The 22,092-nt window shown below is 46.1% G+C and overlaps 18 non-coding genes across 18 annotated transcripts; all 18 read left to right on the forward strand.

Moving 5' to 3' along the window:
- Positions 1-790: 790 nt before the first annotated feature.
- On the forward strand, positions 791-863 carry TRNAR-CCU (transfer RNA arginine (anticodon CCU)). Its single transcript has one exon. It is a non-coding gene; the product is annotated as a tRNA-Arg (tRNA).
- A 1,929-nt stretch (positions 864-2,792) lies between these two features.
- TRNAR-CCU (transfer RNA arginine (anticodon CCU)) lies at positions 2,793-2,865 on the forward strand. The gene has a single exon. It is a non-coding gene; the product is annotated as a tRNA-Arg (tRNA).
- Positions 2,866-3,228: 363 nt separating this feature from the next.
- Positions 3,229-3,321, forward strand: TRNAI-UAU (transfer RNA isoleucine (anticodon UAU)). Its single transcript is given in 2 exon segments — positions 3,229-3,266; positions 3,286-3,321. It is a non-coding gene; the product is annotated as a tRNA-Ile (tRNA).
- Positions 3,322-4,799: 1,478 nt separating this feature from the next.
- Positions 4,800-4,872, forward strand: TRNAR-CCU (transfer RNA arginine (anticodon CCU)). Its single transcript has one exon. It is a non-coding gene; the product is annotated as a tRNA-Arg (tRNA).
- Positions 4,873-5,235: 363 nt separating this feature from the next.
- Positions 5,236-5,328, forward strand: TRNAI-UAU (transfer RNA isoleucine (anticodon UAU)). The gene is given in 2 exon segments: positions 5,236-5,273; positions 5,293-5,328. It is a non-coding gene; the product is annotated as a tRNA-Ile (tRNA).
- A 1,475-nt stretch (positions 5,329-6,803) lies between these two features.
- On the forward strand, positions 6,804-6,876 carry TRNAR-CCU (transfer RNA arginine (anticodon CCU)). The gene has a single exon. It is a non-coding gene; the product is annotated as a tRNA-Arg (tRNA).
- A 363-nt stretch (positions 6,877-7,239) lies between these two features.
- Positions 7,240-7,332, forward strand: TRNAI-UAU (transfer RNA isoleucine (anticodon UAU)). Its single transcript is given in 2 exon segments — positions 7,240-7,277; positions 7,297-7,332. It is a non-coding gene; the product is annotated as a tRNA-Ile (tRNA).
- Positions 7,333-10,816: 3,484 nt separating this feature from the next.
- Positions 10,817-10,889, forward strand: TRNAR-CCU (transfer RNA arginine (anticodon CCU)). Its single transcript has one exon. It is a non-coding gene; the product is annotated as a tRNA-Arg (tRNA).
- A 363-nt stretch (positions 10,890-11,252) lies between these two features.
- TRNAI-UAU (transfer RNA isoleucine (anticodon UAU)) lies at positions 11,253-11,345 on the forward strand. The gene is given in 2 exon segments: positions 11,253-11,290; positions 11,310-11,345. It is a non-coding gene; the product is annotated as a tRNA-Ile (tRNA).
- Positions 11,346-12,823: 1,478 nt separating this feature from the next.
- On the forward strand, positions 12,824-12,896 carry TRNAR-UCU (transfer RNA arginine (anticodon UCU)). Its single transcript has one exon. It is a non-coding gene; the product is annotated as a tRNA-Arg (tRNA).
- Positions 12,897-13,259: 363 nt separating this feature from the next.
- Positions 13,260-13,352, forward strand: TRNAI-UAU (transfer RNA isoleucine (anticodon UAU)). The gene is given in 2 exon segments: positions 13,260-13,297; positions 13,317-13,352. It is a non-coding gene; the product is annotated as a tRNA-Ile (tRNA).
- A 1,478-nt stretch (positions 13,353-14,830) lies between these two features.
- TRNAR-CCU (transfer RNA arginine (anticodon CCU)) lies at positions 14,831-14,903 on the forward strand. Its single transcript has one exon. It is a non-coding gene; the product is annotated as a tRNA-Arg (tRNA).
- A 363-nt stretch (positions 14,904-15,266) lies between these two features.
- Positions 15,267-15,359, forward strand: TRNAI-UAU (transfer RNA isoleucine (anticodon UAU)). Its single transcript is given in 2 exon segments — positions 15,267-15,304; positions 15,324-15,359. It is a non-coding gene; the product is annotated as a tRNA-Ile (tRNA).
- Positions 15,360-16,837: 1,478 nt separating this feature from the next.
- On the forward strand, positions 16,838-16,910 carry TRNAR-CCU (transfer RNA arginine (anticodon CCU)). The gene has a single exon. It is a non-coding gene; the product is annotated as a tRNA-Arg (tRNA).
- Positions 16,911-17,273: 363 nt separating this feature from the next.
- Positions 17,274-17,366, forward strand: TRNAI-UAU (transfer RNA isoleucine (anticodon UAU)). The gene is given in 2 exon segments: positions 17,274-17,311; positions 17,331-17,366. It is a non-coding gene; the product is annotated as a tRNA-Ile (tRNA).
- Positions 17,367-18,844: 1,478 nt separating this feature from the next.
- On the forward strand, positions 18,845-18,917 carry TRNAR-CCU (transfer RNA arginine (anticodon CCU)). The gene has a single exon. It is a non-coding gene; the product is annotated as a tRNA-Arg (tRNA).
- Positions 18,918-19,275: 358 nt separating this feature from the next.
- On the forward strand, positions 19,276-19,368 carry TRNAI-UAU (transfer RNA isoleucine (anticodon UAU)). Its single transcript is given in 2 exon segments — positions 19,276-19,313; positions 19,333-19,368. It is a non-coding gene; the product is annotated as a tRNA-Ile (tRNA).
- A 1,915-nt stretch (positions 19,369-21,283) lies between these two features.
- Positions 21,284-21,376, forward strand: TRNAI-UAU (transfer RNA isoleucine (anticodon UAU)). The gene is given in 2 exon segments: positions 21,284-21,321; positions 21,341-21,376. It is a non-coding gene; the product is annotated as a tRNA-Ile (tRNA).
- The last annotated feature ends 716 nt before the right edge of the window (positions 21,377-22,092 follow it).

Here is a 22,092-nt window from a genome sequence, read left to right on the forward strand (position 1 = left end):
CCAGCGGTTCCCTGGTGGTCTAGTGGCTAGGATTCGGCGCTCTCACCGCCGCGGCCCAGGTTCGATTCCCGGTCAGGGAAGGTTTTTAATAAAGCACAACAAAGATGAGGAGAAATGTTTACATAAAGAGGAGCAGAGAAGTTGGTCCGAATGGCCCCGCAAGCTTTTATAACAATTTGAGAAGGCTGCACATCTGGTTCCAGGCTTGGGACAGGAAGTTGAAAAGAGCATCACAAGAGTGGTGTTTGCACTGTTGTCAGAGTGCAAGTTATGACACCGTGACAGGAAGCACAATTGGAAGCTCAGTCTGGGAGAAAACAAGAGTCCTTCAGTCCAGTCCCCCAAATTGCAGATTGATATTTTAGTGCACGTTAGGGTCCGTTTTGCCTGGACTCCAAACGTATTTGCTGCATGCGTTCTTTGGTTATTGGACTTTGAAAATGAGACCTGCGCCTCCTTGACGTGCTCACCTTGAAGCGTCTATTGAAAACCAGGAAGTCTTAGTATGCAAACGTCTTGCACATGCTCAGTAGCACTCCCAGTAGAAGTCAACCAGGCAAATCAAGCAGGTGCCAAAGAGGTGATTTTCCAGAGGAACGTCCAATTTTTGGGGCTCTTTTCAAAAGACATTCCAAAAGTAGTGTTTGCTTGGTTGTTTTTTTTTCTAATTGACTGTTTTAGCCCAGAGCGATCAGTCGATCTCGTATGTCGGGCAACAAACTAGAGTCATAATGAGGGCTCTCTGAACCTAGTTTGCAGCCACCAAAACCAGCCAGTGCTGCTACCACATGCCCCAGTGGCCTAATGGATAAGGCACTGGCCTCCTAAGACAGGGATTGTGGGTTCGAGTCCCATCTGGGGTGCTATCAAGCAAGTGACCGTTTCGGCCCAGTGTAACGCCATTGGCAAGACATCTGCCGGTAGGCAAGGTTTTTTTTACGCCAGGAATCAATTCCACTCGAAATCCATGTCCCAAAACCACCCCTTTAAGCATGGCTCTACAAGCTTGCATGGGAATCACAAAGCTTTCCACACGCCTATTTTGAAAGAAAAAACAGACAATTGGCTTGTGGACTGAAAAGGCTTCAAGCGAACTTTGGTCAAGCTACCTTTCTTAATGTGCAAGAAGCCTTTTCATCAATTTTCGCTGTCCCACAGAGGAGCGTTAAGGTTGCAAGTGAGAAAACAAGAAAACCGAGTGTAAGCTGACACCAGCATGAAGCTCCAGTGGCGCAATTGGTTAGCGCGCGGTACTTTTAAGGCAGTATTTGTTGAGCAATGCCGAGGTTGTGAGTTCAAGCCTCACCTGGAGCGCTTCCCTTTAAGCTTTCAAGTTTTATTTGAAAGATTTTTTTAAGGGATAATGTGCAGGAATATATTTTCTCCAATATTTTCATTAGTAGACGTTAACACGGCTTAATGAAGCACTGACCGCGGTTAAGAACTGCTGGGAGAGTTCATGGTTCCAAACCAACCAACAGCGTTTCCCTGGTGGTCTAGTGGCTAGGATTCAGCGCTCTCACCGCCGCGGCCCGGGTTCGATTCCCGGTCAGGGAACGTTTTTAATAAAGTACAGCAAAGATGAGGAGAAATGTTTACATGGAGAGGAGCAGAGAAGTTGGTCCGAATGGTCCCGCGAGCTTTTCTAACAAGTTGAAAAGTCTGCGCATCTGATTTCAAGTTTTAATCCTGAGAGATTAATATTGGAACAAGGAATTTTACAATCTTCAAGGAATCTCTCTCATTTGGCATGGTGCCAAAAGTTTGGCAAAAAGCATAAATGGTGCTAATCTTTAAAACGAGACCAAAATCCCCGCCACTGGATGAAAGACTTAGTGAGCCTCAACATCTGTGGTGTGGAAGTTATCTGAAAGATTTTTAAGGGATAATGTGCAAGGATATATTGTCTCCCACCTTATCAGTAGTAGACGTGAACACGGCTCAATGAAGGACTGATCGCGGTTAAGAACTGCTGGGAGAGCTCATGGCTTCAGAGCACTCGCCAGCAATTCCCTGGTGGTCTAGTGGCTAGGATTCGGCGCTCTCAAAGCCGCGGCCCGGGTTCGATTCCCGGTCAGGGAAGGTTTTTAATAAAGCACAACAAAGATGAGGAGAAATGTTTACATAAAGAGGAGCAGAGAAGTTGGTCCGAATGGCCCCGCAAGCTTTTATAACAATTTGAGAAGGCTGCACATCTGGTTCCAGGCTTGGGACAGGAAGTTGAAAAGAGCATCACAAGAGTGGTGTTTGCACTGTTGTCAGAGTGCAAGTTATGACACCGTGACAGGAAGCACAATTGGAAGCTCAGTCTGGGAGAAAACAAGAGTCCTTCAGTCCAGTCCCCCAAATTGCAGATTGATATTTTAGTGCACGTTAGGGTCCGTTTTGCCTGGACTCCAAACGTATTTGCTGCATGCGTTCTTTGGTTATTGGACTTTGAAAATGAGACCTGCGCCTCCTTGACGTGCTCACCTTGAAGCGTCTATTGAAAACCAGGAAGTCTTAGTATGCAAACGTCTTGCACATGCTCAGTAGCACTCCCAGTAGAAGTCAACCAGGCAAATCAAGCAGGTGCCAAAGAGGTGATTTTCCAGAGGAACGTCCAATTTTTGGGGCTCTTTTCAAAAGACATTCCAAAAGTAGTGTTTGCTTGGTTGGTTTTTTTTCTAATTGACTGTTTTAGCCCAGAGCGATCAGTCGATCTCGTATGTCGGGCAACAAACTAGAGTCATAATGAGGGCTCTCTGAACCTAGTTTGCAGCCACCAAAACCAGCCAGTGCTGCTACCACATGCCCCAGTGGCCTAATGGATAAGGCACTGGCCTCCTAAGCCAGGGATTGTGGGTTCGAGTCCCATCTGGGGTGCTCTCAATCGAGCAAGTGACCGTTTCGGCCCAGTGTAACGCCATTGGCAAGACATTTGCCGCTAGGCAAGGTTTTTTTTTACGCCAGGAATCAATTCCACTCGAAATCCATGTCCCAAAACCACCCCTTTAAGCATGGCTCTACAAGCTTGCATGGGAATCACAAAGCTTTCCACACGCCTATTTTGAAAGAAAAAACAGACAATTGGCTTGTGGACTGAAAAGGCTTCAAGCGAACTTTGGTCAAGCTACCTTTCTTAATGTGCAAGAAGCCTTTTCATCAATTTTCGCTGTCCCACAGAGGAGCGTTAAGGTTGCCAGTGAGAAAACAAGAAAACCGAGTGTAAGGTGACACCAGCACGAAGCTCCAGTGGCGCAATCGGTTAGCGCGCGGTACTTATAAGGCAGTATTTGTTGAGCAATGCCGAGGTTGTGAGTTCAAGCCTCACCTGGAGCGCTTCCCTTTAAGCTTTCAAGTTTTATTTGAAAGATTTTTTTAAGGGATAATGTGCAGGAATATATTTTCTCCAATATTTTCATTAGTAGACGTTAACACGGCTTAATGAAGCACTGACCGCGGTTAAGAACTGCTGGGAGAGTTCATGGTTCCAAACCAACCAACAGCGATTCCCTGGTGGTCTAGTGGCTAGGATTCGGCGCTCTCGCCGCCGCGGCCCGGGTTCGATTCCCGGTCAGGGAACGTTTTTAATAAAGTACAGCAAAGATGAGGAGAAATGTTTACATGGAGAGGAGCAGAGAAGTTGGTCCGAATGGTCCCGCGGGCTTTTCTAACAAGTTGAAAAGTCTGCGCATCTGATTTCAAGTTTTAATCCTGAGAGATTAATATTGGAACAAGGAATTTTACAATCTTCAAGGAGTCTCTCTCATTTGGCATGGTGCCAAAAGTTTGGCAAAAAGCATAAATGGTGCTAATCTTTAAAACGAGACCAAAATCCCCGCCACTGGATGAAAGACTTAGTGAGCCTCAACATCTGTGGTGTGGAAGTTATTTGAAAGATTTTTAAGGGATAATGTGCAAGGATATATTGTCTCCCACCTTATCAGTAGTAGACGTGAACACGGCTCAATGAAGGACTGATCGCGGTTAAGAACTGCTGGGAGAGCTCATGGCTTCAGAGCACTCACCAGCGGTTCCCTGGTGGTCTAGTGGCTAGGATTCGGCGCTCTCACCGCCGCGGCCCAGGTTCGATTCCCGGTCAGGGAAGGTTTTTAATAAAGCACAACAAAGATGAGGAGAAATGTTTACATAAAGAGGAGCAGAGAAGTTGGTCCGAATGGCCCCGCAAGCTTTTATAACAATTTGAGAAGGCTGCACATCTGGTTCCAGGCTTGGGACAGGAAGTTGAAAAGAGCATCACAAGAGTGGTGTTTGCACTGTTGTCAGAGTGCAAGTTATGACACCGTGACAGGAAGCACAATTGGAAGCTCAGTCTGGGAGAAAACAAGAGTCCTTCAGTCCAGTCCCCCAAATTGCAGATTGATATTTTAGTGCACGTTAGGGTCCGTTTTGCCTGGACTCCAAACGTATTTGCTGCATGCGTTCTTTGGTTATTGGACTTTGAAAATGAGACCTGCGCCTCCTTGACGTGCTCACCTTGAAGCGTCTATTGAAAACCAGGAAGTCTTAGTATGCAAACGTCTTGCACATGCTCAGTAGCACTCCCAGTAGAAGTCAACCAGGCAAATCAAGCAGGTGCCAAAGAGGTGATTTTCCAGAGGAACGTCCAATTTTTGGGGCTCTTTTCAAAAGACATTCCAAAAGTAGTGTTTGCTTGGTTGTTTTTTTTTCTAATTGACTGTTTTAGCCCAGAGCGATCAGTAGATCTCGTATGTCGGGCAACAAACTAGAGTCATAATGAGGGCTCTCTGAACCTAGTTTGCAGCCACCAAAACCAGCCAGTGGTGCTACCACATGCCCCAGTGGCCTAATGGATAAGGCACTGGCCTCCTAAGCCAGGGATTGTGGGTTCGAGTCCCATCTGGGGTGCTCTCAATCGAGCAAGTGACCGTTTCGGCCCAGTGTAACGCCATTGGCAAGACATCTGCCGGTAGGCAAGGTTTTTTTTTACGCCAGGAATCAATTCCACTCGAAATCCATGTCCCAAAACCACCCCTTTAAGCATGGCTCTACAAGCTTGCATGGGAATCACAAAGCTTTCCACACGCCTATTTTGAAAGAAAAAACAGACAATTGGCTTGTGGACTGAAAAGGCTTCAAGCGAACTTTGGTCAAGCTACCTTTCTTAATGTGCAAGAAGCCTTTTCATCAATTTTCGCTGTCCCACAGAGGAGCGTTAAGGTTGCAAGTGAGAAAACAAGAAAACCGAGTGTAAGCAGACACCAGCACGAAGCTCCAGTGGTGCAATCGGTTAGCGCGCGGTACTTATAAGGCAGTATTTGTTGAGCAATGCCGAGGTTGTGAGCTCAAGCCTCACCTGGAGCACTTCCCTTTAAGCTTTCAAGTTTTATTTGAAAGATTTTTTTAAGGCATAATGTGCAGGAATATATTTTCTCCAATATTTTCATTAGTAGACAACACGGCTTAATGAAGCACTGACCGCGGTTAAGAACTGCTGGGAGAGTTCATGGTTCCAAACCAACCAACAGCGATTCTCTGGTGGTCTAGTGGCTAGGATTCGGCGCTCTCACCGCCGCGTCCCGGGTTCGATTCCCGGTCAGGGAACGTTTTTAATAAAGTACAGCAAAGATGAGGAGAAATGTTTACATGGAGAGGAGCAGAGAAGTTGGTCCGAATGGTCCCGCGAGCTTTTCTAACAAGTTGAAAAGTCTGCGCATCTGATTTCAAGTTTTAATCCTGAGAGATTAATATTGGAACAAGGAATTTTACAATCTTCAAGGAGTCTCTCTCATTTGGCATGGTGCCAAAAGTTTGGCAAAAAGCATAAATGGTGCTAATCTTTAAAACGAGACCAAAATCCCCGCCACTGGATGAAAGACTTAGTGAGCCTCAACATCTGTGGTGTGGAAGTTATTTGAAAGATTTTTAAGGGATAATGTGCAAGGATATATTGTCTCCCACCTTATCAGTAGTAGACGTGAACACGGCTCAATGAAGGACTGATCGCGGTTAAGAACTGCTGGGAGAGCTCATGGCTTCAGAGCACTCGCCAGCGATTCCCTGGTGGTCTAGTGGCTAGGATTCGGCGCTCTCACCGCCGCGGCCCGGGTTCGATTCCCGGTCAGGGAAGGTTTTTAATAAAGCACAACAAAGATGAGGAGAAATGTTTACATAAAGAGGAGCAGAGAAGTTGGTCCGAATGGCCCCGCAAGCTTTTATAACAATTTGAGAAGGCTGCACATCTGGTTCCAGGCTTGGGACAGGAAGTTGAAAAGAGCATCACAAGAGTGGTGTTTGCACTGTTGTCAGAGTGCAAGTTATGACACCGTGACAGGAAGCACAATTGGAAGCTCAGTCTGGGAGAAAACAAGAGTCCTTCAGTCCAGTCCCCCAAATTGCAGATTGATATTTTAGTGCACGTTAGGGTCCGTTTTGCCTGGACTCCAAACGTATTTGCTGCATGCGTTCTTTGGTTATTAAACTTTGAAAATGAGACCTGCGTCTCCTTGACGTGCTCACCTTGAAGCGTCTATTGAAAACCAGGAAGTCTTAGTATGCAAACGTCTTGCACATGCTCAGTAGCACTCCCAGTAGAAGTCAACCAGGCAAATCAAGCAGGTGCCAAAGAGGTGATTTTCCAGAGGAACGTCCAATTTTTGGGGCTCTTTTCAAAAGACATTCCAAAAGTAGTGTTTGCTTGGTTGTTTTTTTTTCTAATTGACTGTTTTAGCCCAGAGCGATCAGTCGATCTCGTATGTCGGGCAACAAACTAGAGTCATAATGAGGGCTCTCTGAACCTAGTTTGCAGCCACCAAAACCAGCCAGTGCTGCTACCACATGCCCCAGTGGCCTAATGGATAAGGCACTGGCCTCCTAAGCCAGGGATTGTGGGTTCGAGTCCCATCTGGGGTGCTCTTAACCAAGCAAGAGACCGGTTCGGCCCAGTGTAACGCCATTGGCGAGACATCTGCCGGTAGGCAAGGTATTTTTTCACGCCACGAATCAATTCCACTCGAAATCCATGTCCCAAAACCACCCCTTTAAGCATGGCTCTACAAGCTTGCATGGGAATCACAAAGCTTTCCACACGCCTATTTTGAAAGAAAGAACAGACAATTGGCTTGTGGACTGAAAAGGCTTCAAGCGATCTTTGGTCAAGCTACCTTTCTTAATGTGCAAGAAGCCTTTTCATCAATTTTCGCTGTCCCACAGAGGAGCGTTAAGTTTGCAAGTGACAAAACAAGAAAACCGAGTGTAAGGTGACAACAGCACGAAGCTCCAGTGGCGCAATCAGTTAGCGCGCGGTACTTATAAGGCAGTATTTGTTGAGCAATGCCAAGGTTGTGAGTTCAAGCCTCACCTGGAGCACTTCCCTTTAAGCTTTCGAGTTTTATTTGAAAGATTTTTTTAAGGGATAATGTGCAGGAATATATTTTCTCCAGTATTTTCATTAGTAGACGTTAACACGGCTTAATGAAGCACTGACCGCGGTTAAGAACTGCTGGGAGAGTTCATTGTTCCAAACCAACCAACAGCGATTCTCTGGTGGTCTAGTGGCTAGGATTCGGCGCTCTCACCGCCGCGGCCCGGGTTCGATTCCCGGTCAGGGAACGTTTTTAATAGAGTACAGCAAAGATGAGGAGAAATGTTTACATGGAGAGGAGCAGAGAAGTTGGTCCGAATGGTCCCGCGAGCTTTTCTAACAAGTTGAAAAGGCTGCGCATCTGATTTCAAGTTTTAATCCTGAGAGATTAATATTGGAACAAGGAATTTTACAATCTTCAAGGAGTCTCTCTCATTTGGCATGGTGCCAAAAGTTTGGCAAAAAGCATAAATGGTGCTAATCTTTAAAACGAGACCAAAATCCCCGCCACTGGATGAAAGACTTAGTGAGCCTCAACATCTGTGGTGTGGAAGTTATTTGAAAGATTTTTAAGGGATAATGTGCAAGGATATATTGTCTCCCACCTTATCAGTAGTAGACGTGAACACGGCTCAATGAAGGACTGATCGCGGTTAAGAACTGCTGGGAGAGCTCATGGCTTCAGAGCACTCGCCAGCGATTCCCTGGTGGTCTAGTGGCTAGGATTCGGCGCTCTCACCGCCGCGGCCCGGGTTCGATTCCCGGTCAGGGAAGGTTTTTAATAAAGCACAACAAAGATGAGGAGAAATGTTTACATAAAGAGGAGCAGAGAAGTTGGTCCGAATGGCCCCGCAAGCTTTTATAACAATTTGAGAAGGCTGCACATCTGGTTCCAGGCTTGGGACAGGAAGTTGAAAAGAGCATCACAAGAGTGGTGTTTGCACTGTTGTCAGAGTGCAAGTTATGACACCGTGACAGGAAGCACAATTGGAAGCTCAGTCTGGGAGAAAACAAGAGTCCTTCAGTCCAGTCCCCCAAATTGCAGATTGATATTTTAGTGCACGTTAGGGTCCGTTTTGCCTGGACTCCAAACGTATTTGCTGCATGCGTTCTTTGGTTATTGGACTTTGAAAATGAGACCTGCGCCTCCTTGACGTGCTCACCTTGAAGCATCTATTGAAAACCAGGAAGTCTTAGTATGCAAACGTCTTGCACATGCTCAGTAGCACTCCCAGTAGAAGTCAGCCAGGCAAATCAAGCAGGTGCCAAAGAGGTGATTTTCCAGAGGAACGTCCAATTTTTGGGGCTCTTTTCAAAAGACATTCCAAAAGTAGTGTTTGCTTGGTTGTTTTTTTTTCTAATTGACTGTTTTAGCCCAGAGCGATCAGTCGATCTCGTATGTCGGGCAACAAACTAGAGTCATAATGAGGGCTCTCTGAACCTAGTTTGCAGCCACCAAAACCAGCCAGTGCTGCTACCACATGCCCCAGTGGCCTAATGGATAAGGCACTGGCCTCTTAAGACAGGGATTGTGGGTTCGAGTCCCATCTGGGGTGCTCTCAATCAAGCAAGTGACCGTTTCGGCCCAGTGTAACGCCATTGGCAAGACATCTGCCGGTAGGCAAGGTTTTTTTTACGCCAGGAATCAATTCCACTCGAAATCCATGTCCCAAAACCACCCCTTTAAGCATGGCTCTACAAGCTTGCATGGGAATCACAAAGCTTTCCACACGCCTATTTTGAAAGAAAAAACAGACAATTGGCTTGTGGACTGAAAAGGCTTCAAGCGAACTTTGGTCAAGCTACCTTTCTTAATGTGCAAGAAGCCTTTTCATCAATTTTCGCTGTCCCACAGAGGAGCGTTAAGGTTGCAAGTGAGAAAACAAGAAAACCGAGTGTAAGCTGACACCAGCACGAAGCTCCAGTGGCGCAATTGGTTAGCGCGCGGTACTTTTAAGGCAGTATTTGTTGAGCAATGCCGAGGTTGTGAGTTCAAGCCTCACCTGGAGCACTTCCCTTTAAGCTTTCAAGTTTTATTTGAAAGATTTTTTTAAGGGATAATGTGCAGGAATATATTTTCTCCAATATTTTCATTAGTAGACGTTAACACGGCTTAATGAAGCACTGACCGCGGTTAAGAACTGCTGGGAGAGTTCATGGTTCCAAACCAACCAACAGCGTTTCCCTGGTGGTCTAGTGGCTAGGATTCGGCGCTCTCACCGCCGCGGCCCCGGTTCGATTCCCGGTCAGGGAACGTTTTTAATAAAGTACAGCAAAGATGAGGAGAAATGTTTACATGGAGAGGAGCAGAGAAGTTGGTCCGAATGGTCCCGCGAGCTTTTCTAACAAGTTGAAAAGTCTGCGCATCTGATTTCAAGTTTTAATCCTGAGAGATTAATATTGGAACAAGGAATTTTACAATCTTCAAGGAATCTCTCTCATTTGGCATGGTGCCAAAAGTTTGGCAAAAAGCATAAATGGTGCTAATCTTTAAAACGAGACCAAAATCCCCGCCACTGGATGAAAGACTTAGTGAGCCTCAACATCTGTGGTGTGGAAGTTATCTGAAAGATTTTTAAGGGATAATGTGCAAGGATATATTGTCTCCCACCTTATCAGTAGTAGACGTGAACACGGCTCAATGAAGGACTGATCGCGGTTAAGAACTGCTGGGAGAGCTCATGGCTTCAGAGCACTCGCCAGCAATTCCCTGGTGGTCTAGTGGCTAGGATTCGGCGCTCTCAAAGCCGCGGCCCGGGTTCGATTCCCGGTCAGGGAAGGTTTTTAATAAAGCACAACAAAGATGAGGAGAAATGTTTACATAAAGAGGAGCAGAGAAGTTGGTCCGAATGGCCCCGCAAGCTTTTATAACAATTTGAGAAGGCTGCACATCTGGTTCCAGGCTTGGGACAGGAAGTTGAAAAGAGCATCACAAGAGTGGTGTTTGCACTGTTGTCAGAGTGCAAGTTATGACACCGTGACAGGAAGCACAATTGGAAGCTCAGTCTGGGAGAAAACAAGAGTCCTTCAGTCCAGTCCCCCAAATTGCAGATTGATATTTTAGTGCACGTTAGGGTCCGTTTTGCCTGGACTCCAAACGTATTTGCTGCATGCGTTCTTTGGTTATTGGACTTTGAAAATGAGACCTGCGCCTCCTTGACGTGCTCACCTTGAAGCGTCTATTGAAAACCAGGAAGTCTTAGTATGCAAACGTCTTGCACATGCTCAGTAGCACTCCCAGTAGAAGTCAACCAGGCAAATCAAGCAGGTGCCAAAGAGGTGATTTTCCAGAGGAACGTCCAATTTTTGGGGCTCTTTTCAAAAGACATTCCAAAAGTAGTGTTTGCTTGGTTGGTTTTTTTTCTAATTGACTGTTTTAGCCCAGAGCGATCAGTCGATCTCGTATGTCGGGCAACAAACTAGAGTCATAATGAGGGCTCTCTGAACCTAGTTTGCAGCCACCAAAACCAGCCAGTGCTGCTACCACATGCCCCAGTGGCCTAATGGATAAGGCACTGGCCTCCTAAGCCAGGGATTGTGGGTTCGAGTCCCATCTGGGGTGCTCTCAATCGAGCAAGTGACCGTTTCGGCCCAGTGTAACGCCATTGGCAAGACATTTGCCGCTAGGCAAGGTTTTTTTTTACGCCAGGAATCAATTCCACTCGAAATCCATGTCCCAAAACCACCCCTTTAAGCATGGCTCTACAAGCTTGCATGGGAATCACAAAGCTTTCCACACGCCTATTTTGAAAGAAAAAACAGACAATTGGCTTGTGGACTGAAAAGGCTTCAAGCGAACTTTGGTCAAGCTACCTTTCTTAATGTGCAAGAAGCCTTTTCATCAATTTTCGCTGTCCCACAGAGGAGCGTTAAGGTTGCCAGTGAGAAAACAAGAAAACCGAGTGTAAGCTGACACCAGCACGAAGCTCCAGTGGCGCAATCGGTTAGCGCGCGGTACTTATAAGGCAGTATTTGTTGAGCAATGCCGAGGTTGTGAGTTCAAGCCTCACCTGGAGCGCTTCCCTTTAAGCTTTCAAGTTTTATTTGAAAGATTTTTTTAAGGGATAATGTGCAGGAATATATTTTCTCCAATATTTTCATTAGTAGACGTTAACACGGCTTAATGAAGCACTGACCGCGGTTAAGAACTGCTGGGAGAGTTCATGGTTCCAAACCAACCAACAGCGATTCCCTGGTGGTCTAGTGGCTAGGATTCGGCGCTCTCGCCGCCGCGGCCCGGGTTCGATTCCCGGTCAGGGAACGTTTTTAATAAAGTACAGCAAAGATGAGGAGAAATGTTTACATGGAGAGGAGCAGAGAAGTTGGTCCGAATGGTCCCGCGGGCTTTTCTAACAAGTTGAAAAGTCTGCGCATCTGATTTCAAGTTTTAATCCTGAGAGATTAATATTGGAACAAGGAATTTTACAATCTTCAAGGAGTCTCTCTCATTTGGCATGGTGCCAAAAGTTTGGCAAAAAGCATAAATGGTGCTAATCTTTAAAACGAGACCAAAATCCCCGCCACTGGATGAAAGACTTAGTGAGCCTCAACATCTGTGGTGTGGAAGTTATTTGAAAGATTTTTAAGGGATAATGTGCAAGGATATATTGTCTCCCACCTTATCAGTAGTAGACGTGAACACGGCTCAATGAAGGACTGATCGCGGTTAAGAACTGCTGGGAGAGCTCATGGCTTCAGAGCACTCACCAGCGGTTCCCTGGTGGTCTAGTGGCTAGGATTCGGCGCTCTCACCGCCGCGGCCCAGGTTCGATTCCCGGTCAGGGAAGGTTTTTAATAAAGCACAACAAAGATGAGGAGAAATGTTTACATAAAGAGGAGCAGAGAAGTTGGTCCGAATGGCCCCGCAAGCTTTTATAACAATTTGAGAAGGCTGCACATCTGGTTCCAGGCTTGGGACAGGAAGTTGAAAAGAGCATCACAAGAGTGGTGTTTGCACTGTTGTCAGAGTGCAAGTTATGACACCGTGACAGGAAGCACAATTGGAAGCTCAGTCTGGGAGAAAACAAGAGTCCTTCAGTCCAGTCCCCCAAATTGCAGATTGATATTTTAGTGCACGTTAGGGTCCGTTTTGCCTGGACTCCAAACGTATTTGCTGCATGCGTTCTTTGGTTATTGGACTTTGAAAATGAGACCTGCGCCTCCTTGACGTGCTCACCTTGAAGCGTCTATTGAAAACCAGGAAGTCTTAGTATGCAAACGTCTTGCACATGCTCAGTAGCACTCCCAGTAGAAGTCAACCAGGCAAATCAAGCAGGTGCCAAAGAGGTGATTTTCCAGAGGAACGTCCAATTTTTGGGGCTCTTTTCAAAAGACATTCCAAAAGTAGTGTTTGCTTGGTTGTTTTTTTTTCTAATTGACTGTTTTAGCCCAGAGCGATCAGTCGATCTCGTATGTCGGGCAACAAACTAGAGTCATAATGAGGGCTCTCTGAACCTAGTTTGCAGCCACCAAAACCAGCCAGTGCTACTACCACATGCCCCAGTGGCCTAATGGATAAGGCACTGGCCTTCTAAGCCAGGGATTGTGGGTTCGAGTCCCATCTGGGGTGCTCTCAATCGAGCAAGTGACCGTTTCGGCCCAGTGTAACGCCATTGGCAAGACATCTGCCGGTAGGCAAGGTTTTTTTTTACGCCAGGAATCAATTCCACTCGAAATCCATGTCCCAAAACCACCCCTTTAAGCATGGCTCTACAAGCTTGCATGGGAATCACAAAGCTTTCCACACGCCTATTTTGAAAGAAAAAACAGACAATTGGCTTGTGGACTGAAAAGGCTTCAAGCGAACTTTGGTCAAGCTACCTTTCTTAATGTGCAAGAAGCCTTTTCATCAATTTTCGCTGTCCCACAGAGGAGCGTTAAGGTTGCAAGTGAGAAAACAAGAAAACCGAGTGTAAGCTGACACCAGCACGGAGCTCCAGTGGCGCAATCGGTTAGCGCGCGGTACTTATAAGGCAGTATTTGTTGAGCAATGCCGAGGTTGTGAGTTCAAGCCTCACCTGGAGCACTTCCCTTTAAGCTTTCAAGTTTTATTTGAAAGATTTTTTTAAGGGATAATGTGCAGGAATATATTTTCTCCAATATTTTCATTAGTAGACGTTAACACGGCTTAATGAAGCACTGACCGCGGTTAAGAACTGCTGGGAGAGTTCATGGTTCCAAACCAACCAACAGCGATTCCCTGGTGGTCTAGTGGCTAGGATTCGGCGCTCTCACCGCCGCGGCCCGGGTTCGATTCCCGGTCAGGGAACATTTTTAATAAAGTACAGCAAAGATGAGGAGAAATGTTTACATGGAGAGGAGCAGAGAAGTTGGTCCGAATGGTCCCGCGAGCTTTTCTAACAAGTTGAAAAGTCTGCGCATCTGATTTCAAGTTTTAATCCTGAGAGATTAATATTGGAACAAGGAATTTTACAATCTTCAAGGAGTCTCTCTCATTTGGCATGGTGCCAAAAGTTTGGCAAAAAGCATAAATGGTGCTAATCTTTAAAACGAGACCAAAATCCCCGCCACTGGATGAAAGACTTAGTGAGCCTCAACATCTGTGGTGTGGAAGTTATCTGAAAGATTTTTAAGGGATAATGTGCAAGGATATATTGTCTCCCACCTTATCAGTAGTAGACGTGAACACGGCTCAATGAAGGACTGATCGCGGTTAAGAACTGCTGGGAGAGCTCATGGCTTCAGTCCACTCGCCAGCAATTCCCTGGTGGTCTAGTGGCTAGGATTCGGCGCTCTCACCGCCGCGGCCCGGGTTCGATTCCCGGTCAGGGAAGGTTTTTAATAAAGCACAACAAAGACGAGGAGAAATGTTTACATAAAGAGGAGCAGAGAAGTTGGTCCGAATGGCCCCGCAAGCTTTTATAACAATTTGAGAAGGCTGCACATCTGGTTCCAGGCTTGGGACAGGAAGTTGAAAAGAGCATCACAAGAGTGGTGTTTGCACTGTTGTCAGAGTGCAAGTTATGACACCGTGACAGGAAGCACAATTGGAAGCTCAGTCTGGGAGAAAACAAGAGTCCTTCAGTCCAGTCCCCCAAATTGCAGATTGATATTTTAGTGCACGTTAGGGTCCGTTTTGCCTGGACTCCAAACGTATTTGCTGCATGCGTTCTTTGGTTATTGGACTTTGAAAATGAGACCTGCGCCTCCTTGACGTGCTCACCTTGAAGCGTCTATTGAAAACCAGGAAGTCTTAGTATGCAAACGTCTTGCACATGCTCAGTAGCACTCCCAGTAGAAGTCAACCAGGCAAATCAAGCAGGTGCCAAAGAGGTGATTTTCCAGAGGAACGTCCAATTTTTGGGGCTCTTTTCAAAAGACATTCCAAAAGTAGTGTTTGCTTGGTTGTTTTTTTTTCTAATTGACTGTTTTAGCCCAGAGCGATCAGTCGATCTCGTATGTCGGGCAACAAACTAGAGTCATAATGAGGGCTCTCTGAACCTAGTTTGCAGCCACCAAAACCAGCCAGTGCTACTACCACATGCCCCAGTGGCCTAATGGATAAGGCACTGGCCTCCTAAGCCAGGGATTGTGGGTTCAAGTCCCATCTGGGGTGCTCTCAATCGAGCAAGTGACCATTTCGGCCCAGTGTAACGCCATTGGCAAGACATCTGCCGGTAGGCAAGGTTTTTTTTTACGCCAGGAATCAATTCCACTCGAAATCCATGTCCCAAAACCACCCCTTTAAGCATGGCTCTACAAGCTTGCATGGGAATCACAAAGCTTTCCACACGCCTATTTTGAAAGAAAAAACAGACAATTGGCTTGTGGACTGAAAAGGCTTCAAGCGAACTTTGGTCAAGCTACCTTTCTTAATGTGCAAGAAGCCTTTTCATCAATTTTCGCTGTCCCACAGAGGAGCGTTAAGGTTGCAAGTGAGAAAACAAGAAAACCGAGTGTAAGCTGGCACCAGCACGAAGCTCCAGCGGCGCAATCGGTTAGCGCGCGGTACTTATAAGGCGGTATTTGTTGAGCAATGCCGAGGTTGTGAGTTCAAGCCTCCCCTGGAGCACTTCCCTTTAAGCTTTCAAGTTTTATTTGAAAGATTTTTTTAAGGGATAATGTGCAGGAATATATTTTCTCCAATATTTTCATTAGTAGACGTTAACACGGCTTAATGAAGCACTGACCGCGGTTAAGAACTGCTGGGAGAGTTCATGGTTCCAAACCAACCAACAGCGATTCCCTGGTGGTCTAGTGGCTAGGATTCGGCGCTCTCACCGCCGCGGCCCGGGTTCGATTCCCGGTCAGGGAACGTTTTTAATAAAGTACAGCAAAGATGAGGAGAAATGTTTACATGGAGAGGAGCAGAGAAGTTGGTCCGAATGGTCCCGCGAGCTTTTCTAACAAGTTGAAAAGTCTGCGCATCTGATTTCAAGTTTTAATCCTGAGAGATTAATATTGGAACAAGGAATTTTACAATCTTCAAGGAGTCTCTCTCATTTGGCATGGTGCCAAAAGTTTGGCAAAAAGCATAAATGGTGCTAATCTTTAAAACGAGACCAAAATCCCCGCCACTGGATGAAAGACTTAGTGAGCCTCAACATCTGTGGTGTGGAAGTTATTTGAAAGATTTTTAAGGGATAATGTGCAAGGATATATTGTCTCCCACCTTATCAGTAGTAGACGTGAACACGGCTCAATGAAGGACTGATCGCGGTTAAGAACTGCTGGGAGAGCTCATGGCTTCAGAGCACTCGCCAGCGATTCCCTGGTGGTCTAGTGGCTAGGATTCGCCGCTCTCACCGCCGCGGCCCGGGTTCGATTCCCGGTCAGGGAAGGTTTTTAATAAAGCACAACAAAGATGAGGAGAAATGTTTACATAAAGAGGAGCAGAGAAGTTGGTCCGAATGGCCCCGCAAGCTTTTATAACAATTTGAGAAGGCTGCACATCTGGTTCCAGGCTTGGGACAGGAAGTTGAAAAGAGCATCACAAGAGTGGTGTTTGCACTGTTGTCAGAGTGCAAGTTATGACACCGTGACAGGAAGCACAATTGGAAGCTCAGTCTGGGAGAAAACAAGAGTCCTTCAGTCCAGTCCCCCAAATTGCAGATTGATATTTTAGTGCACGTTAGGGTCCGTTTTGCCTGGACTCCAAACGTATTTGCTGCATGCGTTCTTTGGTTATTGGACTTTGAAAATGAGACCTGCGCCTCCTTGACGTGCTCACCTTGAAGCGTCTATTGAAAACCAGGAAGTCTTAGTATGCAAACGTCTTGCACATGCTCAGTAGCACTCCCAGTAGAAGTCAACCAGGCAAATCAAGCAGGTGCCAAAGAGGTGATTTTCCAGAGGAACGTCCAATTTTTGGGGCTCTTTTCAAAAGACATTCCAAAAGTAGTGTTTGCTTGGTTGTTTTTTTTTCTAATTGACTGTTTTAGCCCAGAGCGATCAGTCGATCTCGTATGTCGGGCAACAAACTAGAGTCATAATGAGGGCTCTCTGAACCTAGTTTGCAGCCACCAAAACCAGCCAGTGCTGCTACCACATGCCCCAGTGGCCTAATGGATAAGGCACTGGCCTCCTAAGCCAGGGATTGTGGGTTCGAGTCCCTTCTGGGGTGCTCTCAATCAAGCAAGTGACCGTTTCGGCCCAGTGTAACGCCATTGGCAAGACATCTGCCGGTAGGCAAGGTTTTTTTTTACGCCAGGAATCAATTCCACTCGAAATCCATGTCCCAAAACCACCCCTTTAAGCATGGCTCTACAAGCTTGCATGGGAATCACAAAGCTTTCCACACGCCTATTTTGAAAGAAAAAACAGACAATTGGCTTGTGGACTGAAAAGGCTTCAAGCGAACTTTGGTCAAGCTACCTTTCTTAATGTGCAAGAAGCCTTTTCATCAATTTTCGCTGTCCCACAGAGGAGCGTTAAGGTTGCAAGTGAGAAAACAAGAAAACCGAGTGTAAGCTGACACCAGCGCGAAGCTCCAGTGGCGCAATCGGTTAGCGCGCGGTACTTATAAGGCAGTATTTGTTGAGCAATGCCGAGGTTGTGAGTTCATGCCTCACCTGGAACACTTCCCTTTAAGCTTTCAAGTTTTATTTGAAAGATTTTTTTAAGGGATAATGTGCAGGAATATATTTTCTCCAATATTTTCATTAGTAGACGTTAACACGGCTTAATGAAGCACTGACCGCGGTTAAGAACTGCTGGGAGAGTTCATGGTTCCAAACCAACCAACAGCGATTCCCTGGTGGTCTAGTGGCTAGGATTCGGCGCTCTCACCGCCGCGGCCCGGGTTCGATTCCCGGTCAGAGAACGTTTTTAATAAAGTACAGCAAAGATGAGGAGAAATGTTTACATGGAGAGGAGCAGAGAAGTTGGTCCGAATGGTCCCGCGAGCTTTTCTAACAAGTTGAAAAGTCTGCGCATCTGATTTCAAGTTTTAATCCTGAGAGATTAATATTGGAACAAGGAATTTTACAATCTTCAAGGAGTCTCTCTCATTTGGCATGGTGCCAAAAGTTTGGCAAAAAGCATAAATGGTGCTAATCTTTAAAACGAGACCAAAATCCCCGCCACTGGATGAAAGACTTAGTGAGCCTCAACATCTGTGGTGTGGAAGTTATTTGAAAGATTTTTAAGGGATAATGTGCAAGGATATATTGTCTCCCACCTTATCAGTAGTAGACGTGAACACGGCTCAATGAAGGACTGATCGCGGTTAAGAACTGCTGGGAGAGCTCATGGCTTCAGAGCACTTGCCAGCGATTCCCTGGTGGTCTAGTGGCTAGGATTCGGCGCTCTCACCGCCGCGGCCCGGGTTCGATTCCCGGTCAGGGAAGGTTTTTAATAAAGCACAACAAAGATGAGGAGAAATGTTTACATAAAGAGGAGCAGAGAAGTTGGTCCGAATGGCCCCGCAAGCTTTTATAACAATTTGAGAAGGCTGCACATCTGGTTCCAGGCTTGGGACAGGAAGTTGAAAAGAGCATCACAAGAGTGGTGTTTGCACTGTTGTCAGAGTGCAAGTTATGACACCGTGACAGGAAGCACAATTGGAAGCTCAGTCTGGGAGAAAACAAGAGTCCTTCAGTCCAGTCCCCCAAATTGCAGATTGATATTTTAGTGCACGTTAGGGTCCGTTTTGCCTGGACTCCAAACGTATTTGCTGCATGCGTTCTTTGGTTATTGGACTTTGAAAATGAGACCTGCGCCTCCTTGACGTGCTCACCTTGAAGCGTCTATTGAAAACCAGGAAGTCTTAGTATGCAAACGTCTTGCACATGCTCAGTAGCACTCCCAGTAGAAGTCAACCAGGCAAATCAAGCAGGTGCCAAAGAGGTGATTTTCCAGAGGAACGTCCAATTTTTGGGGCTCTTTTCAAAAGACATTCCAAAAGTAGTGTTTGCTTGGTTGTTTTTTTTTCTAATTGACTGTTTTAGCCCAGAGCGATCAGTCGATCTCGTATGTCGGGCAACAAACTAGAGTCATAATGAGGGCTCTCTGAACCTAGTTTGCAGCCACCAAAACCAGACAGTGCTGCTACCACATGCCCCAGTGGCCTAATGGATAAGGCACTGGCCTCCTAAGCCAGGGATTGTGGGTTCGAGTCCCATCTGGGGTGCTCTCAATCGAGCAAGTGACCGTTTCGGCCCAGTGTAACGCCATTGGCAAGACATCTGCCGGTAGGCAAGGTTTTTTTTTACGCCAGGAATCCACTCGAAATCCATGTCCCAAAACCACCCCTTTAAGCATGGCTCTACAAGCTTGCATGGGAATCACAAAGCTTTCCACACGCCTATTTTGAAAGAAAAAACAGACAATTGGCTTGTGGACTGAAAAGGCTTCAAGCGAACTTTGGTCAAGCTACCTTTCTTAATGTGCAAGAAGCCTTTTCATCAATTTTCGCTGTCCCACAGAGGAGCGTTAAGGTTGTAAGTGAGAAAACAAGAAAACCGAGTGTAAGCTGACACCAGCACGAAGCTCCAGTGGTGCAATCGGTTAGCGCGCAGTACTTATAAGGCAGTATTTGTTGAGCAATGCCGAGGTTGTGAGTTCAAGCCTCACCTGGAGCACTTCCCTTTAAGCTTTCAAGTTTTATTTGAAAGATTTTTTTAAGGGATAATGTGCAGGAATATATTTTCTCCAATATTTTCATTAGTAGACGTTAACACGGCTTAATGAAGCACTGACCGCGGTTAAGAACTGCTGGGAGAGTTCATGGTTCCAAACCAACCAACAGCGATTCCCTGGTGGTCTAGTGGCTAGGATTCGGCGCTCTCACCTCCGCGGCCCGGGTTCGATTCCCGGTCAGGGAACGTTTTCAATAAAGTACAGCAAAGATGAGGAGAAATGTTTACATGGAGAGGAGCAGAGAAGTTGGTCCGAATGGTCCCGCGAGCTTTTCTAACAAGTTGAAAAGTCTGCGCATCTGATTTCAAGTTTTAATCCTGAGAGATTAATATTGGAACAAGGAATTTTACAATCTTCAAGGAGTCTCTCTCATTTGGCATGGTGCCAAAAGTTTGGCAAAAAGCATAAATGGTGCTAATCTTTAAAACGAGACCAAAATCCCCGCCACTGGATGAAAGACTTAGTGAGCCTCAACATCTGTGGTGTGGAAGTTATTTGAAAGATTTTTAAGGGATAATGTGCAAGGATATATTGTCTCCCACCTTATCAGTAGTAGACGTGAACACGGCTCAATGAAGGACTGATCGCGGTTAAGAACTGCTGGGAGAGCTCATGGCTTCAGAGCACTCGCCAGCGATTCCCTGGTGGTCTAGTGGTTAGGATTCGGCGCTCTCACCGCCGCGGCCCGGGTTCGATTCTCGGTCAGGGAAGGTTTTTAATAAAGCACAACAAAGATGAGGAGAAATGTTTACATAAAGAGGAGCAGAGAAGTTGGTCCGAATGGCCCCGCAAGCTTTTATAACAATTTGAGAAGGCTGCACATCTGGTTCCAGGCTTGGGACAGGAAGTTGAAAAGAGCATCACAAGAGTGGTGTTTGCACTGTTGTCAGAGTGCAAGTTATGACACCGTGACAGGAAGCACAATTGGAAGCTCAGTCTGGGAGAAAACAAGAGTCCTTCAGTCCAGTCCCCCAAATTGCAGATTGATATTTTAGTGCACGATATGGGTCCGTTTTGCCTGGACTCCAAACGTATTAGCTGCATGCGTTCTTTGGTTATTGGACTTTGAAAATGAGACCTGCGCCTCCTTGACGTGCTCACCTTGAAGCGTCTATTGAAAACCAGGAAGTCTTAGTATGCAAACGTCTTGCACATGCTCAGTAGCACTCCCAGTAGAAGTCAACCAGGCAAATCAAGCAGGTGCCAAAGAGGTGATTTTCCAGAGGAACGTCCAATTTTTGGGGCTCTTTTCAAAAGACATTCCAAAAGTAGTGTTTGCTTGGTTGTTTTTTTTTCTAATTGACTGTTTTAGCCCAGAGCGATCAGTCGATCTCGTATGTCGGGCAACAAACTAGAGTCATAATGAGGGCTCTCTGAACCTAGTTTGCAGCCACCAAAACCAGCCAGTGCTGCTACCACATGCCCCAGTGGCCTAATGGATAAGGCACTGGCCTCCTAAGCCAAGGATTGTGAGTTCGAGTCCCATCTGGGGTGCTCTCAATCGAGCAAGTGACTGTTTCGGCCCAGTGTAACGCCATTGGCAAGACATCTGCCGGTAGGCAAGGTTTTTTTTTACGCCAGGAATCAATTCCACTCGAAATCCATGTCCCAAAACCACCCCTTTAAGCATGGCTCTACAAGCTTGCATGGGAATCACAAAGCTTTCCACACGCCTATTTTGAAAGAAAAAACAGACAATTGGCTTGTGGACTGAAAAGGCTTCAAGCGAACTTTGGTCAAGCTACCTTTCTTAATGTGCAAGAAGCCTTTTCATCAATTTTCGCTGTCCCACAGAGGAGCGTTAAGGTTGCAAGTGAGAAAACAAGAAAACCGAGTGTAAGCTGACACCAGCACAAAGCTCCAGTGGCCCAATCGGTTAGCGCGCGGTACTTATAAGGCAGTATTTGTTGAGCAATGCCGAGGTTGTGAGTTCAAGCCTCACCTGGAACACTTCCCTTTAAGCTTTCAAGTTTTATTTGTTAGATTTTTTTAAGGGATAATGTGCAGGAATATATTTTCTCCAATATTTTCATTAGTAGACGTTAACACGGCTTAATGAAGCACTGACCGCGGTTAAGAACTGCTGGGAGAGTTCATGGTTCCAAACCAACCAACAGTGATTCCCTGGTGGTCTAGTGGCTAGGATTCGGCGCTCTCACCGCCGCGGCCCGGGTTTGATTCCCGGTCAGGGAACGCTTTTAATAAAGTACAGTAAAGATGAGGAGAAATGTTTACATGGAGAGGAGCAGAGAAGTTGGTCCGAATGGTCCCGCGAGCTTTTCTAACAAGTTGAAAAGTCTGCGCATCTGATTTCAAGTTTTAATCCTGAGAGATTAATATTGGAACAAGGAATTTTACAATCTTCAAGGAGTCTCTCTCATTTGGCAAAAAGCATAAATGGTGCTAATCTTTAAAATGAGACCAAAATCCCCGCCACTGGATGAAAGACTTAGTGAGCCTCAACATCTGTGGTGTGGAAGTTATTTGAAAGATTTTTAAGGGATAATGTGCAAGGATATATTGTCTCCCACCTTATCAGTAGTAGACGTGAACACGGCTTAATGAAGGACTGATCGCGGTTAAGAACTGCTGGGAGAGCTCATGGCTTCAGAGCACTCGCCAGCGATTCCCTGGTGGTCTAGTGGCTAGGATTCGGCGCTCTCACC

The sequence above is a fragment of the Spea bombifrons genome, chromosome 4 (assembly GCF_027358695.1).
Source record: "Spea bombifrons isolate aSpeBom1 chromosome 4, aSpeBom1.2.pri, whole genome shotgun sequence".
In the NCBI taxonomy this organism is placed as follows: domain Eukaryota; kingdom Metazoa; phylum Chordata; class Amphibia; order Anura; family Pelobatidae; genus Spea; species Spea bombifrons.